Source organism: Lissotriton helveticus, chromosome 7 (genome assembly GCF_964261635.1).
Source record: "Lissotriton helveticus chromosome 7, aLisHel1.1, whole genome shotgun sequence".
Lineage (NCBI taxonomy): Eukaryota > Metazoa > Chordata > Amphibia > Caudata > Salamandridae > Lissotriton > Lissotriton helveticus.
This window is the reverse complement of record NC_136068.1, coordinates 1,022,708,185-1,022,728,080: the sequence shown is the minus strand read 5'-3', so window position 1 is coordinate 1,022,728,080 and position 19,896 is coordinate 1,022,708,185.

The following is a 19,896-nucleotide window of genomic DNA, read 5'->3' as shown; positions in this document are numbered from 1 at the left end:
ACTACATTGCCCCTCACTCAGTGGAGCTGTTTCTAGCTAGAACAAAGACTCAATACATTACCCATAATAGATTGACAAAATATGAGCAAAGTAGTATGTGGTTTTAAAAAGTTGCACAGTATTGAACCCTTCAACGTTATTGCGTGTAAATGATGAAAAATTTGATAAAATTAAATACGACTGTCTATATGTCACAGAATTGTGCACCAAACCCCGCCCTGATTTTATGGATGAACCCCTGATTGAGCCCGATTATGTGTTATTTGTAGATGGCTCATGCTTGAGAGGTAATGATGGCACACTCAGAGCAGAACATGCTGGGTGCACCATAAATAATGTGGTTGAAGCTACGTGTTCTCTGCCCAAGTTGCTGAATTAATTGCTCTTACTAGAGCTTTCAGTTTAACTTCTCAAATGAGAGTCACCATATTTACTGCCAGCCAATATGGGTTTGGTATAGTCCAGGATTTCGGACAGTTATGGTCACAGTGAAGTTTTCTCACATCCTCTGGAACCCCCATCAAGAACCTACTGGATGCATTACAGTTGCCAGGAGAAATTGCTGTGGTGAAGTGCTTAGCTAATCAAGGAGGAAGCGGATACGTTGTCATGGGCAACTGATTTGCTTACTCAATAGCCAGATACTATTCTCTGTTAGCCTGTTAATTTAATGGATGTTTCACATGGGAGTCTGAAGAGGAGAGTTCTTTTGCCATGTTGATGCAAATCACTGATATGTGGGATGAGTTGAAGAGGGTGCAGGAAAATGTATCAGAAGCACCACAGAACAATTAGGGAAAAGTAGGGTGTGAGGAAAATGCAAATGACAGCTGGATGTCAGCAGATGGGAGACCGGTACTACCAGATAGCTGGTTGTTTCCAATGGCATGATATTGCCATGGACACACACATTTGGGGAGAGATGCAATGGTGAGACTTTTCAGACAGAGTGGGTATAACCCCAGATTCAGGATGCTGGCAGAATAGGTTTGCCATAGGTGCAGAACTTGTCAACTGCTAAATACAGGGAAGGGAACACATGTCACTCAAACACACCTAGGGAGATCATGTGACCCATTCAATAGGATGCAGATGGATTTTATTGAGATGTCTGTCCATAAAGAGCTGAGATATATCCTGGTGATAGTGTGTGTCTCCTCAAGATGGGTGGAAGCCTAACTTACTAGAAGAAACAACAGCCTCACTCTAGGAACATTTTTATTATGTGAATTGATCCCCAAATTTGGCATGCCGATTTCTCTTGAGTCAGATAGAGAAACACACTTCAACAACGAAGTCATGAAGATGTTCTGCATAGTCTTTCAAATCAAAAACAGATTACATTGCAGTTACATACCAGAAGCCGCTAGTATTGTTGAGCATGAAATACTGTTTGGCAGAGCAGCGAGATTACCTGCTGTTCCCGCAAATGCTCTCTTGAACATTACTAATAACAATATCTTGGACTATTGGAAGGAACTGACTGACATTCTCTATTCTGCCTCTCATCAGGTCTCAGCTGCCACACAAGATCTGCATCAAGAACAGTGTGATGACCTCAATCCTGGTGACTGGGTCATGTTTGGAAGACTTGCCTTGAGCCCAGATGGGAGACCCCTTTCAGGTGATCCTATTACACACATTGTTGTTAAGTGTGCTGAAGTCCCAAAATGGATTCATGCCTCACACACCAAAAGAGTGAACAATCCAGAAGGGGCACCTTTAGTCTTTGATCCTGAGCAAAGAGCATTGGTAGTTGCACCACCAGTTGAGAGACTGCCTAGATCAGAAGCACCATTGCCAGTTCAGCAAGATGGGGGATGAAAGGCATGAAGAACAGTGAACAGAGAATCAAGTGTAAGTAGCAGAAATAACCCAGAGTGGTGTGGAAACCTCTAATAAAAGAGAAGGAGAAATCAAGTCACCAAGAGGAAGTTCTTTGAATGTGGCTTTGAGATACGAAGATCCAGGTGAAGGAACCAGCACCGGAACAAGGCAAAGCAACCAACAAGCAGAATGGCCACAAGGCTATGAAAACAGTAATCTGAGAAGAAGTGCTTCAATAGCCCAAATACCAGAAACTATACCCGAAGAGACTGAGTCTGGTGACGAGAGCATCTTAGACCCAAATCAGCAAAACCTAAGAAGATCAAAAAGATCATGAGAGCCTTTTCACAGGTATTCAGCACCTGAATGGTTGTAGTTTGTGAACACAGCCTTGAATGTTACATTGGAAGAAGTGTGGAATGTGAAGGCTGAACTATTTAAACCTCCCTGAAAGGAAAACGAAACATAGAGATAAAATGTTATTGAGAAAAATCAGAGACCGAACAGAAGGAAGAGATTTGAACTATGTCTATTAGATATTTGTTATTTTAGCTTGTTATTTTACAGAACACTAACCTAGGTCCGGGCTGAAAGTTACAGAAGCATAGAGATAACATTTTAGAAGAACACAGAGTAGGGCTAACGATTGACTGAATATGCGCTTAACTGAAGAAGAAAGAAGAGGGGAAAAAAGAAAAATAAATAACCACACTAACGAAACTATTCACTAAACTTCATCACCAGCTATTGACCAAGTGCTTTGAACTGACTCAGAGAATATGTTGCATTAGAAATAAAGGTAACTATATTATGGGTTCAATAATCGTAGCAAAAATAACAAGGCTCACTATAGTACTGATAGGATTTTACTTAGCACCAGAGTCAAAGCTTAAAGACAAGAATGTTACTAATTCCTATACTTACAGTACTAGGGAAGATCCCTTTACTAACTAATTCGTAAGCTACTTAAAGGATGATTATTCCACTAATGTCTATTGTAGGTTAGTACAAGAATACACTTTTGCGCCCAATGGGAGCAAAAGATTGCTATGTCTGTGCACACTTACCTGCTTCGGTGTCAGAAGAAGTTACCTACTATAGCATCCCTTTACTTTATGCTATTTCTTGCATTACCTTATTTTCATTAGTTTTTACTTGAGGACATTTTGAGTACTTTTATTCTAATCATGATCTAATACTTTCCCACGTACTATTAACAGAAAGCATGAACTTACATTTGCAAGCAAAGGATATGGATACAGTCTGGTACTATTTCTTTCCCCATAGACCTATAGAAAGTATAAAGGCTTATAAAGACAATCTAACCTATTTAATGCTACCCCTAGAAAAGGCTTACATAATGGCATACCATATAATTTTAATGCACTTAGATTGTTTTCTTTGAACATATACACAATGAACATGTGTATTAATAAAAAAGAAAATGCTTGCTGCAGCTTACATTTTGTGAACAAATCAGGAATAACAGAATTTGAATGTTTCATTTCATATAGTAGCTTATTATTATACAATGAGACACCAGACAGCTACCAGAGGAAGCTTGCATAGGGTTCTCATGAGTACCTTCGTAGATGTAACGTCTTGTAATACGTTCTATCCACTTTTAACTGACTTGATGCTGATGTGTACGTTTACAGTGGGAATTCGAGGACAAAGACCACAAACCATTCGAAGATCTCTCACCACTGGACGATTACATATTCACCCATTTTGGAACATGTTGAGATGCTCTCTATATAGTACGTGTTACTAGCCAGAGAGGTACTCTTCCCTTATTCCATGCATACCTACCCTGCCATGTCTTTTGGCACATTGCTGTGCTAGCCTGACTTGCCACAAGCTACAGTTTACAGTGATTTCTTTGTTTTCCCTGCACTTCATGAGGAGACTTTTCTGTTTTATGCTGATCATAGCTGCTGCTGCAATTCTTTCCTTCACATCCTTCTAGACGGTTGCTACTGCAATTATCTGGAGAACTCGGTTGAGTCTCCAAAACTACCTTTTATGGGGAGTTCATTCTTCCTCTTAGTTATTTGACTTTGCTCCAAAATCTTCATACTCTTCCAGAAGGCACTCTCTATAGGTTGTTGTTAAGACAAAACAGGTTCTTTAGTTTAGAATAGAGACTACTCTGAATGGAACACACTGTTTTTATTTCTCTATGCTTGTTCTTACCAATCTTATTTCTTATTAATCCTGTCATTGATTTGCCACTAATTTGAATAAAAGAACAAAAATACAGAATAATGTACTATGATGATAAAATACATGTAAAAAACTTCATCAACCCTCTCTTTATTAACTGAACAGCCAATGTAATTATTAACTGCTTTGTTGTGTAATGCTCCATTCGAAAATGTTGGCAAAGCTTAATCAGCTTAGAATGGAGTGGAAATTCCAGTTTCTCTAAGTAAGTTTAAAGTGTTGTAATTTGTGGAACTTTATGAGAGTCTTCGGCGCTAGCAATACCAAGCCTGCATAGTGTAGATGCCTATTGCCTCTTTCTTACCCCATCATACACTCCCTTCTCCTTTTTCTCACTCTTGCATGTTCTTTTTCATCCCTACTTTTTCCCTTTGTCATATTTTTTTTATCTTTCTCTACTTCCTCCTTTCATCCTTTTGCATTTTTCTCTCTCTTGCTTAAACCCAGATCTTTGTGAATGGGGGTGATTGTTTGCATTGTTCAGCCTTCCGTCTATCATTTGTTCTTTTTGTTGATGTGATTTTTCAGCAAATACTTACCAGTACAATAAGCGAACTGAAAATGGTGGTGGCCTCTAGGGGATGACAGCATAAGAAGCATGAATAAGAACAATTTAAAAAAAGAATATCCTAATACATGCCTAGAATCACACAGGTATCCTTCTGCTTCCAGTCTTCTTCCTTCTCCTCCAGGTCCTTTTATGCCTTCTGATGTTGATCCATCACCTGGTCCTGTTCCAAGTCCTCCTTTGTCAGGTTGTTTTAGTCCTCCCGGCCCTAGACTGACTACTTCTGATCATCTTGGTACTGGTTTTCTGACCCTACTGCTCCTGTTCTAGGCCTTCCTGACCCTAGCCATTCCTGACCCTAATCTTCCTGACCCTATCTTATATTAGTTCTTCCTGGGTTTTCTGATTCTGAAACTACTGACCCTCCCTACCCTGATCCTACTGGTCTGCTGAGCCTTTCTCCAACTAGCCCTATTGTCCTGATTCTCCTGGATCTGGCATGCCTAGTCTTGCTGGTTTGAGCCATTCTCATTCTCCTTGCCCTGGGCCCTATCTTGCTAGTCCACCTGGTACTATGCATAATGGTTCTGGTCCTCATTATGTTCTGTTGGTTTGGGCCTGGTCCTTTTGATCCTGGTCTGGTCCCATTGGTCCTCATGGCTCTGGTCCCACTGATCCCCACCAGCCTGGTCCTCCTCTTCCACTTGGTACTTCAGGTCCTGGTCCCTTTGGTTCTAGTCCACCTAATCTTCCCCATCTTGTTACTGAACCTAATGGCCATATTTTACCTGTTCCTGGTCTGACTAGTTCGCATGGTTCTCATCCATTTTGTCATTACACTCTGTTCTCTGGCATTCCATGTCCTTATTATCTTCATTCTGCGCTAACCTGTCCCTTTAGTCTCGATCCTCCTTGTTCAGGTCTTCCTGTTTGAGCCATCTGGCCTGGTCATCCTTGTTCTTAACATCCTGTCCCTCCTTGTCCTGGTCCTCCTTTTCTTCCTCATCCTGGTCCTCCTTGTACTGGTATGCCAGGTACTGATACTCCTGGGTCTCTGTGACTTTATCTTCCTTTTCTCACTGATTGTGCTCTCACCGATCCTCATTTCCCTGGTCCTCATAGCTCTTGTCATTTTGGCTCTGGTTGCATGGCCATATCCTCCTGGGTCATCACATTTTGTTCTCCTAATCTTCCTCACTCTTAATCTGGTTTGCCTAGCACAGGTCTTCCTATTCTTGGTCCTCACAGTCCATGTTCTCTTCGGGGTTCTGTAACCACTGGACTTGATCCTGTTGCTTCAGGTCCTCCTTATTTGGATCTTTGTATGCCCAACTCTTTCTACTAGTCCTCCAGGCAATGCTGATCCTTCTAGGCCCCTTTAGCCTAGCTCTTCCTGTTGCAGGCAGGTCCTATTGACCCCCATCCCATACCCACGACCGCCTTCTTTTAATTGTTCTCACTCCTGTTCATCCAATTCCTGGTAACCAATTCTTATCCCTGCTGGTCACTTTGGTCCACCAGGCCCCTTGTGTCCTCTTCCTCTAGGTCTCTCCCTCTTGACCATTGTCCTCCTAATTTGGATAGACCTTGCCCTCCATGTGCTGTGCATTTTCCTCATGGCCCTTCAGGCACTACTCACAGTGGTCGGGCCCTCTTAGTCCTGGTTGTCTTGGTTTGGGTCCTTCTGAGCCTGGCCATTTTGGACCTGATCCTCCTGGCTATCTAGGTCCAGTTACCTTGATCTTCCTGGCTCTGGTTATCATGGTCCTCCGGATCTTCCTTCCCTGGTCCTGCTACTCCCAGGTCCTGGTCTTTCTGTTTCACTTGGTACTCTGGGCCCTGGTCCTAAATCCCCTGGCACTCCTGGGCCTGTTCCTAGTCCTTTTAGTACTGAACCTTTTAACTCTTCAGGTCCTCTTGGTATCCTTGGTACTGGCCCCTTTGTCTTCCTTGCTTTTTCTGGTCCCCTGGTCCTAGCAACGATAATCCTCATGCTCCTAATTATCCTAGTCTTTCTTGATCTGGGCCTGATCCTCCTGGCGCTGGTCCTTCTGGTTCTTGTTCTCGTGGTTCTATACCAGCAGACCATGACCCTTCTTGTTCTGGTCGTCCTGGGCCTGGTCAACCATTTCCTCAACTTCCTGACCATCCTGTTACTGGCCCGGCAGCCTGGTCCTCCTGTTTGTGGTCATCGTGTTCCTGATATGCCTGGGCGTGATCCTCTTTTGCTCTTCACCCTAGTCCTCCTGCACCATCCTAGTCCTACTAATATTCCTAGTCCCTGGTTAGCCTATTTCACCTTGTCCTTGTCTATTTGACCCTGGTCTTCTCTATCATGGTAGTCATACTAATGATCGTTCTGGGTCTGGTCATCTTCATTCCTTTGTCACTGGTTCTCCAAGATTCCATCTTGCGGGTCACCCTGGTTCATGTATTCTTTGTCCCCCTGGTTTACTGTCCCCCTGAGTCTGATCCTCATGGGCCTTCTGATTCTGGTTTCCACAAGTCTTGGACTTCTTGTTCCATTATATTTCTCATGGCCCTGCTGATCTAGGGTCTCCTGGTCCTGATAGTTCTGGTCCTTTCTGGTCGTGGACTTCCCAGCCTGGTCCATTTGTTTCTGGACCCATGGTCCTCACTGATCTGATCTGTGTGCTCCTGGGCTTCCTGTCTGTGGTTCTTCTTTCCAATGGTCTCCTGATACCGGTCCTATTTAGTCCATACACTTGGTTTACCACTGCTGGCCCTGGTCGATCCACTCAGGCCCTCCTAGCCTTATTCCTTATGGTCCAAGTCCTTCTGTCCCTTGTACCTCTAGTCTCTCTGTTCCTTCAAGCCCTAGTCCTGCTTGCCCTGTTCCACATCTTCCTTGCCCTCCTGACCCTTTCTAGTCCCGGTACCAGGATCCGTATTCCTTTTTTTATCTTGTCCTGCTCCGCCTTGGTTGTTCGATCCTGGTCCCCTATGGCATTGGTAACCTTGGTCTTTATGGATTCGGTCACCATGGGCCTGGGCCTTCCTGTCCTGGTCCTCATAGCCTTGGTCATTTAAGCCCTCTTGTGGTTCACCTCTTGGCCCGCATCCTCCTACTGGCCACTATCTTCCTCCTACTTGTCCTACTCCTTTCTTCCCCAGGCCCCACCACAAAGACTTTATTCAGGTACAGCCTCCAAGCCTGTCACTAAGAAGTGTTCTTTGGCTTCTACATTTCTTTTGCTGAGACAGCAATGTCAAGGACAGAAATGAGACTCTGTAGAGATCAGACCTTGCCACTTAAAAGACTGCTTACCATGTTAAAAAGAAAACTACCATTCCCAAGATACACTGGGCGAGTGACTAAAATGTCAGTGTGGCTGAAGGGGACACTCATAACATGAGACCAATAAGCATCTATGCGAGAAACCCACTTTGCTGGTTGAATAGTATGAAGAATGTATTTTATGCAATAGGCAGCAGAGTGAATAGAATCTCCTCCCATGAATTGCCCGGATGCATTGTTTACCTGTCTCCTGCTTCCATTTCCTAGTTCCATAGAAGCCCCATTACTGTGTCTCATTCAATTTACCTCCTGCAAGTATCCCAAAGCACTGTGCCCCAAAGCACTGATTGCCTCCTATAAGTATCCCTCACTCTGTGGCTGATATACCACTATTTCTTAGCTTTACCTGTCTGCTGGTGCTTGTTGACTGCCGCTGCATTTCCAGATCTGAAATATTAAAAGGAAGCCAAAACCTAACACAAGGCCTTCCACAAGAAGCTGAAAATGAACCCAGTCCTCAAAAAGCATCACAAGTTAGAACATGAACATTATCAAAAATGTATTCTCATAAGTGAAGAAAACAATTATGTAATAGACATGTCAAGTGCCTCACCTAATGCAATTTACTATTTTTCCAGCATTGCTGCAAGCACCCAGGATTGTCACGCAATGTGGCACGTGGCAGGGCTGTACAGGAAGACAAAATGAATTTAATCGGAGACTGCATGTTGTTCCTTGCAGCTGAGGTGCTGGATTTCCTTGTTGCAGTGAAAGTTTTCCTGGGGCCAAGATAATGGATAATTTATTATTCGATTATCATTAAATTCACAGGCTGGGCTGATACTGCTCACCAAGGCTCTCTGCCCTTAGTGCCTGCATTTGTTAAGCAGACCAGTCCCCAGACATCTGTGGACTGTAACTGGATATTATGGTAAACAACCTTTACAACGCAACTTTTACAACGCACTACCATTACAACGAAACGTTTACAACGCAAATGTATTTACAACGCATGTTATTACAACGCATGTTATTACTTGTACAACGCAAGTACCTTTACATCGTAATTATTATGTTTATATATATATATTATTTATATTTTTAAATAAATTAAATAAATGTATTATTTTAAATTGTAGATGATTTTATTTATTGTACTATTATTTTTATCTTAAATATATTATTTTGAGTATTAAGAAATAATACTGTAATATTAATTGTCGATGATTTTATTTATTGCAATAAGATTAATATTATTTTTTATATTAAATATATTAATTTGAGTATTAAGAAAAATACTGTAGTATTAATTGTAGATGATTTTATTTATTGTAATAAGATTCATATTATTTTTATATTAAATATAATAATTAGAGTATTAAAAAATAATACTGTAGTATTAATATTTTAAAAATATTCTTTTGTTTAATTTATTTTTATAAGTAAAATATATGTTTTAAATGTTATTTTATATATTTACTATAAAAAGTAAATTAATACTCTAGTATTTTTTGTAAAATATATTGTTAATGTTAATGTAAATTATATAATTTGTATACAAATGTTAATTAATACTGTAGTATTTTTTTTAAAATATACTGTTAATGTTAATGTACATTAAATAACTAGTATAAAAATGGTAATTAAGACTGTATTTCTTTTTATTAGATAATGTTAAAGTTAATTTAAATTATTAAAGTTTATAAATATTGTAAGAAATATTTCATATTTTTTTATTTATTTAATATTATTACTGTATATGAAATATATAAGTTATATATTTATTTAATAATTTTGAGGAGTTTAAATTATTTAAATTTTTATACAAATATATATTTTTTTATATATTATTATAATTTGTTATAGGTTAAAAAAAAATAAGTACATTTTTTATTTTGTTATTAAGTTGTTACATTATTTATTAATAATTTTTGAAATTATTTTCTCACGATTTTGCATTGATTCTAATGGAAGCAATTGTCCTTCATTTATTTCCATAGCTGCAGCAGTTCATTCCGCGGAAATGAAAAGGAAGGTGTCAAAGAAGAAGAAAGGGGATGAGTAGAAAAGAAAAGGAATAAGGATGAAGGTAAGGATGAAATATCATTAATTTTAGAGTAGAAACATAATAAAATATAATTACGCTAACATAAATACATTAATACAAAAAATATAAGAAAGTTATTTTTTAGTATTTTTTTATTAATAATATATAGTAAAATAGCATTTTTATTGATTTATTAACATTTTTGTAATTTTTTAACATGTCATATATGATTTTTAAACCAAAATTAATATAATCTGTAAATTACAGTATTTAATAGTCCTTTTTCTATCTTTGCAGCTTTTTATGACGTATTCGCATAAACGTAATCCAAAGCGGCCATTTTGAAGAGCATGTGTAAATGTATAGGCATTTATACATTTACACATGCATGGAGGAAGCAGCTGGAAGCTGATCTACGTCCAGGTAGGAAACATTTCTAACTTAAAAGATACATGTTTAACTTAAAATAAATACATATATTGTAAAGAAAGGATAAGGAGAGGTTGCCGTTCGTGATTTTAATGTTAAACTTGTAAAACAACATGTCGACGATCGTTTTATTAGTGTATGCCTATGTCGGGTCGAAAAAAAGAATATGTTTTGATTGGAAAAAATAAATAATTATTTGAGATACATAAATATTTTCTTTTAAGATATAACTAAATTGTAAATGCATTGTCTTGAAAATTGAATCGATTTACATTCAACTATAAATTTGTAAAATGTTGGTAGTACATTAATGGAAAATGCTTCTTAAAATTATTACTGTTATTTTGGTTAGGAACACTGTCGAGAAATAATTTTGTTTGTTTGCATTGTTTTAAAAAATTTGATATGAATGATGTATTTTTAAATCTGTAAAGGTTGGATGGATTATTTGTTGATTTTCAATTGGTTGGTTAGTTGGTAAAAATAAAATCTTTCGGCTGTTATAAATAATATAGCAGCTGCTTTGGCTTGGTGATTATGTTTTGTAATATTGGTAAATTCCTTTAGAATACTAGCAAAATTGCCTGTTATTTTTGGAAAAATTTCAAACTAGTTAGGGTTGTGTAGAGAGAAAATGTTTTAGTAGGAAGTACAAAAATCTTTTGGATGTTCTTATAGAACTGGTATATTTTAAAAAAATATATTTTTCTAAGATTTCAAAATGCAATAGAGTGTGATATATTTTTTAAATGCGTTTATATTCATCTTCTGGAGATTGCACTGATTTTTTATTTCAAAAACAGATAATTATGCTACTTTTTTATACAAACTAAGGAATTCATTTCGAACAATGAATGAAAGGGGGTATTTTAAATACATCACATTAGATATTTTTGGATATAAAATGTATTTATTGTCCAAAATTATTTGGTATTTCTAACCAATTAAATTTAGAAAATAGTATTTAAATTTTAAGAAGCATTTAATTAATTTCTTATAGTTGAAGACTCGTTCATAAGTTGTTTGTTAACTTGGAATGGTTTTGTAAAATTTGGAAAAAATGATACAAATTATTTGTTCCTTTCAATTTGGAAAAATTGGGGTTATTCGGTGTTGTAAATAAAAGGATTACCTATACCTTGAAAAATGAGAAAAATATGAAATAATAAAGTATGCAGACCCGATTACATTTTTGGGTTAATTTAATATTACCAAATTCAAATTAGTGTGTTATTTAATTTAGGGCAAAGCAGGAAAGTAAGGTCAAATGTTTTTATTAGAAACTTAGAATGTTAGCCACATTTTCGAGGTAGTCCAGAGCCACACACAACGAAAACTGTTGCATTATACCCAATAGTCTTTCAGACATCTCCTTAGTTTTTTTAGTAACTCGTGGGTTTAGACTACCACTTAATGCTTGGGAAAGTCTCACTTCTTGGAAAATTTGCTCCTTCTTCAAAGTTTCTAAAAATGAGTAGAAATTAGGATGAGGTTTTCCAATTGTATGACTGAAGGAGTTATGCCATCCCTCAATGGCATTATTTGTTTTAGCTTCTCCCTCTAAACAGCTCGAGTAACAGTTCCACCACTCCACATGGAAACGTGGCTTCCTCCTGCGACCTGATCTGCTTCTAGGTGTCCAATCCATGTGTCTTCGAAATAATTTAGGATGGGTGCCAATTTGTCTTCATTTTGATTGTAATATTCAGATTCAGTAATGGCAGAGTAGTACTCATCTACACTATCGGGAGGAACAAAACAAAGTGCAGTTAATTTTTTTAATTCAACTTGGAGTTTGCTGTCTGTGGAGTAATCTGTAACTAGGGATGTTTTCTGTAATTTACGCCAGAATGCCTGGGAAAAATGGAAAAAACACCCCTGAATTTGGGTATCCGTGTACATTTTATTGATCACATTGATCATGCTCAATTCGAAATCTTTTAATATTTTCCTAAGACTTTTTGTTGTAGTATTTTTAATAACTGATAAAAGTTCAGTGTAGGTTGCAGAAGTCTTATCAGGCAGCAAACTATATACTAAGGGGATTACATTATGGTTAATTTTAGCGTGAATTGTGTAAATTTGGTAGAATGGATGGGGTGTACTTTTAAACGTCCCATCCATCATCCAAATTTCACTGTTTTCTAACTTTACAAGGTTGCGGGTAGTACTAAAAATTAGAATATGTTTTTGAGGGTTTTCATTGTCATGGAGAAGGAAGGGTTCATCAGCGAAAGAAATAGTAAGTTCATGTGGAATAACAATGTCAGAAAAAGTGTGAGGTGTTGTGGTTTGAGTGTTACTTGCCTGCTTTTGTCTTTGAATAATTCGTCTCAAATTTGGAATTATAGGCATATTACTAGCAACATGAGAGGGAACATGTTGTGCAACCACTCTTAAAATGGATCCTGTGGAATCATTGGAGGTGCTTGCTAGTTCTTTCATCTCATTAATAGTTTCCCTTACATCAATCTCCATTGCAGAGGCAGAGTGGTTGTGATCAGTAGTTTTTACAATAATATCATCATGGGTAACCGCTCTGCCGCTGCAATGGGATGTGTAGTATTGCACACACCTCCAATGATTTCTAGGAAAACGTATCCTTTCTTTAGCATATATGTATCCTGCATGGTTAAGTAGTTTGTTTCCTTTCCTGGATTTGATGTAGGAGGCTCTTTCCTGAGTAGACATTATCTGTTGGAGGTAAAAAAATGTTTTAATATTGTGTATGATTAAACAAAAAATTATAGATCTTAATTTTTACAGTTTCTTTATATCAGAATGTTTCTAACAGTTAAATTGTTCATTTCCTGTCACTTTATTATGGTCATTTCTTAACGTTTCTCCACTATGCAGTATAAATAGTCAAATTTGGTTTAGAGTATAGCACAATTTCTCTCCTGCTGAAAATTTTTATGAGTTCAAATATTAACTGTTTCAACCATACTATGCTACAATTTAACAATTGCGGAAACATATTGGAGTAAGAATATTATTTGAAACCTCTACACCATCCAACACTTTCCCTACTGTTGTACCTACCTGGAGTTAGAATAGTAATTAATACCCCTACACCATCCCACACCTTCCCTACTGTTGTACCTACCTGGAGTTAGAATAGTAATTAATACCCCTACACCATCCCACACTTTCCCTACTGTTGCACCTACCTGGAGTTAGAATAGTAATTGATACCCCTACACCATCCAACACTTTCCTTACTGTTGCACCTACCTGGAGTTAGAATAGTAATTAATACTCCTACACCATCTCACACTTTCCCTACTGTTGCACCTACCTGGAGTTAGAATAGTAATTCATACCCTTACACCATCCAACACATTACCTACTGTTGCATTTACCTGGAGTTAGATTAGTAATTGATACCCCTACACCATAGTACACTTTCGTTTGCATTATGTGTTTTATATACCTTTTGGTTTTCTTTCTTTCTTTCTGGTCTGGTTTTTGCTTGTATTTTCTTCTCTTGGTGGCCTTTAGAGTTGTTGTCCTTTTGAGATATTTGGTGATTAGAAGTTTTTTGTGAGTTTCTACAAAAATGAAAAAAGAAAAGGAAATGTCATTTAAATGCAATATGATGAAGTTAAAAATGTCAATAATTTTGAGTATAATTAATTTTGATTTTACAGTGACTTTTCTATTATGCAAACTTACAATGTTATAGCATTCTTCAGATGTTGCAATAGTATTTTATTCCCCTACACCATTACACAATGTCCTTACTGCTGCACTTACCTGGAGTTAGGATAGAAAATATTACCCCCTACACCATCCCACACTTTCCCTACTGTTGCACCTACCTGGAGTTAGAATAGTAATTGATACCCCTACATAATCCCACACTTTCCATAATGCTGAATTTACCTGGAGTTAGATTAGTAATTGATACCCCTACACCATCCAACACTTTCCCTACTGTTGTACCTACCTGGAGTTAGAATAGTAATTAATACCCCTACACCATCCCACACCTTCCCTACTGTTGTACCTACCTGGAGTTAGAATAGTAATTAATATCCCTATACCATCCCACACTTTCCCTACTGTTGCACCTACCGGGAGTTAGAATAGTAATTGATACCCCTACACCATCCCACACTTTCCCTACTGTTGTACCTACCTGGAGTTAGAATAGTAATTAATACCCCTACACCATCCCACACTTTCCCTACTGTTGCACCTACCTGGAGTTAGAATAGTAATTCATACCCCTACACCATCCAACACATTACCTACTGTTGCATTTACCTGGAGTTAGATTAGTAATTTATACTCCTACACCATAGTACACTTTTCCTTGCATTATGTGTTTTATATACCTTTTGGTTTTCTTTCTTTCTTTGTGGTCTGGTTTCTGCTTTAATTTTCTTCTCTTGGTGGCCTTTTGAGTTGTTGTCCTTTTGAGATATTTGGTGATCAGAAGTTTTTTGTGCGTTTCTAAAAAAATAAAAAAGGAAAAAGAAATGTCATTTAAATGCAAAATGTTTATGATGAAGTTAAAAATGTCAAATAAATTGGGTATAATTTACATTTATTTTTACACTGACTTTTTTATTATGCAAACCGTACAATGTTACAGCATTTTTCTGATGTTGCAATACTGTTTAATTCCCCAAACCATCCAACACTTTCCCTACTGTTGCACCTACCTGGAGTTAGAATAGTAATTAATACCCCTACACCATCCCACACTTTCCCTACTGTTGCACCCAGATGGAGTTAGAATAGTATTTCATACCCCTACACCATCCAACACTTTCCCTACTGTTGTACCTACCTGCAGTTAGAATAGTAATTGATACCCCTACACCATCCCACACTTTCCCTAATGCTGTATTTACCTGGAGTTAGAATAGTAATTGATACCCCTACACCATCCCACACTTTCACTAATGCTGCACTTACCTGGAGTTAGAATAGTAATTGATACCCCTACACCATCCACCACTTTCCCTACTGTTGCACCTACCTGGAGTTAGAATAGTAATTAATACTCTTACACTATCCCACACTTTCCCTACTGTTGCACCTACCTGGAGTTAGAATAGTAATTGATACCCCTACACCATCCAACACTTTCCCTACTGTTGCACCTACCTGGAGTTAGAATAGTAATTGATACCCCTACACTATCCCACACTTTCACCACTGTTGCACTTACCTGGAGTTAGATTAGTAATTGATACCCCTACACCATCCAACACTTTCCCTACTGTAGCACTTACCTGGAGTTAGAATAGTAATTAATGCCCCTACACCATCCAACACTTTACCTACTGTTGCATTTATCTGGAGTTAGATTAGTAATTGATACCCCAAAACCATAGTACATTTTCCCTTGCATTATGTGTTTTATATACCTTTTGGTTTGGTTTCTTTCTTTGTGGTCTGGTTTCTGATTTTATTTTCTTCTCTTGGTGGCCTTTAGAGATGTTGTCCTTTTGAGATATTTGGTGATCAGAAGTTTTTTGTGAGTTTCTAAAAAAAAGAAAAAGGAAAAGGAAATGTTATTTAAAAGCAAAATGTTTATGATGAAGTTAAAAATTTCAACAATTTTGGGTATATTTTACATTTATTTTTACAGTGACTTTTTAATTATGCAAACCTTACAATGTTACAGCATTTTTCAGATGTTGCCATATTATTTAATTCCTTTACACCGTTACACAATTTACTTACTGCTGTACTTACCTTTACTTACAAAAAAATATATATCTACTTTTAACATCTTAAACTTTTCCAACTGCTGCACTTACCTGGAGTTAGAATAGAAAATATTACCCCCTACACCATCCCACATTTTCCCTACTGTTGCACCAACTGGAGTTAAAATAGTAATTCATACCCCTACACCATCCTATACTTTCCCTACAGTTGCACCTACCTGGAGTTAGAATAGTAATTGATACCCCTACATCATCCTACACTTTCCCTACTGTTGCACTTACCTGGAGTTAGAATAGTAATTAATACCCCTAACACCATCCAACACTTTCCCTACTGTTGCACTTACTTGGAGTTAGATTACTAATTGATACCCCTACACCATAGTACACTTTCCCTTGCATTATGTGTTTTATAAACCTTTTACTTTGGTTTCTTTATTTGTGGTCTGGTTTCTGGTTTTATTTTCCTCTCTTGGTGGCCTTTTCAGTTGTTGTTTTTTTTAGATATTTGGTGATCAGAAGATTTTTTGAGAGTTTCTAAAAAAAATGATTAAGGAAAAGGAAATGTCATTTAAATTCATAATGTTTATGATGCAGTTAAAAATGTCAACAATATTGAGTATAATTAACTTTATTTTACAGTCCCTTTTATACTATGCTAACATTTCAATGGTATAGCATTTTTCAGACGTTGCAATAGTATTTTATTCCCCTACAATCTCTCTATTGCTGTACTTATCTGGAGTTAGATTACAAAATAGTACCACCTACACCATCCTACACTTTCCCTTCTGCTGCACTTACTTGGAGTTAAAGTAGAAAATATTACGACCTACACCATGTATCTATTCTTTATTTACGACTAAATTTAAAAAAATCAGTAATGTAAATAATAAAATATTTACCTTATTTTAAAATTGACGATTTAATTTTCAAAGTAGAGAAAAGATGTTTATTTTTTCGAAAAAGATTATCTCTGTGAAAATCAAATAAAAAAAATAAGGATTAAAAATGAATTTCCATTTTTTTTGTTTAGAATAGTGATTTTTAAACAAATCCAAAAGTACCTTCAAATTAATCTTGAAGCGTGTTGCTTCTGTTGCAAAACCCAATTTTTCTTGCTGTGGGCTTTTTCGTAGTAGATTATAGTACTTCGACTATTAACATTTTGTGATGTTTGGAAAATAATATATATTTATAAATTTCATTGAAAATACATTTAAATAATACACAATTTTATTTACATTTTAGTATGCTTTTTATATGTATGGTATTTTATTTATGGATATATGTTTCCATAATTATAGTAAAATTTTGGTGTTATATTATTAAGTTTTAAATAGGAAAAATAAACTTAATTGTTTGTCGAAAACATTGCAGATATTACTTAGTAACTTACTTGTTTAATGAGAAATAATGCTCCTGATATATAATCGGGTATTATCTTCGCAAACAGGTCAGAGGGTCAGCTTTTGGCGTCTGGTCTCTCTGGGAGTTGAGAATCAACTGTTTTAAAAATGGTGTCTGGCTCGTATTTATAAGTTTGTCACTGTGTCATTGTTTTTTTGACGAAACACAGCGTTGGAATTCTTTTTTTAAGTACGAATTAATTCTGTGGAAAGTTATAATTTAAAATGTAGTATAAAGAGTTATTGTTTTCGCTTTTTCGTTCCGTTTTGGCATCCATTTTGGAAGTAGTGTGGTATTATTTTCATGGAAAGAGTTGTAGGACATATTTAGGAACTACACAGTTTAAAATGGCGACTATGTGTATGTTTAATGTTTTTGTTTACGAATAAATATTTTAAATCATACTAATATATTTGTTCTTTATTTTATTGTTATTTTCGTACATTTTGTAAAATTTTAAACAGTTACGATTACATGAGTATTCATTTTTAATACTCGGGTATTAGTTTTAATACTCGAGCATTAATTTTAATAAAATTGATGGATTTATTTAAAATAACGTTCAGTTTTTCTCTACATTTTAAGACACTTCTGCACCCAAAACCCCTAGTTTCCCTGCATCCCGTGCCAGATTTTATTTTACAAAAAAAAAAAAAATATATGTTATTGGGCGTTGTAAAGGTATGCGTTGTAAATGAATTCGTTGTAATAGCATATTACTATTAATAACACTATCTCGCATTGTAATAGTATTCGTTGTAAAAACATGCGTTGTAAGAGTATTTGCGTTGTAAAAAATGCGTTGTAAAACCATGCGTTGTAATAGTATGCGTTGTAACGTCTTACATCCGGATATTATGTTTACAAATTGTGCACAGGATGCCTACTTTTCATGGGGCTTTTCAATGTCAGAAAGAAGGGCAGAGCAGATGGCCCTGCTACAGCATATAATGCATCAGAGAGTCAACTCATGTCTAAACCCAGAGTATACCACCATGAAAAAGGTAACGTGCACCAAATTATTCACCAAATTATTCAAGACAGCCCGGAACAGTCATTTACTTGTTTTCCGTGCTGCTGTAGGAGCCTGTGACACGGTCAGCAGCCAATGACCTGAATCTGCATTTTCAGTTATTAGGCCATGAGCCAGGGCCCCAAATTCAGGCCATTGGTACCACTCTGGGTATGGGTTTTAACTTGATTATTCTTTGCAAGGTATGGATGCCTGGAGATGGAAAATATGTGATAGTAAGTCATCACTCTTTGCCTTTTGTCTGATAGTATTGGATTAGCAACCACAGCCATGAAAAAATAATGATTTTCACATTGGATTATGTGTCTGTGGATCATTCAGAAGACATCTCTTGCTTATATCGGCTTTATAATTCACACGTTCAGCATGTTTCCGCAGACAGTCCCTGCAAGGTGGAATTTGATAACTATCTATCTCACCTTTCTTTGCACAGAATAGGTGATATCTCAAGTCATTCATGTGATAAACAGAAGATTTTGGTGCATACAGCAAGCATGAGAATTGCTCCAATATGTTCATTAGTTCTTCAGAGAGATCCCATTTGTCTCTGAGCTGCAAAAATGTGTATGTCTGTTCGCAGACAGGATTTTGAATGCACATACTTTTTCTTTTCAAGCAAATGTGCTTACTGTGTCACATACAGTAAACGTATGGACACCTATCATAGCTCAACAAACATTTTTGCCAAAAGTTGAAGCCATTTTTCCAATGCCAAGGTCTCGCATGCATACTTAAGTACCACATTTCAGAGACAATTTAGCCATGATTCTGTCATGGAATCCCAAACCCATATTAAACACATCGGTGTCATTTGAGCTTATCATTACTGCCTCATAATCCTCATTAGCAGTGTTTGCAGCATCCAGCAACAAATGGCCATCTGCTTATTCGTGTATACTGTTGAGATTGGGCACTTTCGTGGCTCCCTTCAGTTGTGATTTTGTATCATTTAACTTCACAGTTCGCAAACAGTGTTTTATTCTCAAGTTTTACAAAATACTCAGGGTTCCTCCGTTTGTTGACAAGAAATGGATGAGAGTTCTTTATTCCTTACGTGGCATAGAAATTGTATCTGCCGTTTGACAATCTGGAAAGGTGAGATGCTCTGTAACTGGTGCCTGAGATCTTCCCCTTTGATTGTCCTTTCGCTGTTCATAATAGACGTCTCATTGTACACATCAAATACACCATCAATTCTTTGACTCTTATTTCCTCCATGCCATGGACAAGACAGAGATGGCAACCTCACCAAAGTTTGATTCCTCTCCTTTCACTCTCTGAACAATAACCATACCATCAATCAGCATGGCTGAATTTCCAGGTATTTCCTCAGTAGGTGTAATGCTTTTCTGCAAGCATATTGCTAAAACCGCTAGTTTTGTCTTTCAGAACAGACCTTCTTGAGTTGCTAAAGCGCATGTTAAAGGACCTAAGCGATGAGAGAGTACATTCGCCATTTGAAGATTTGGA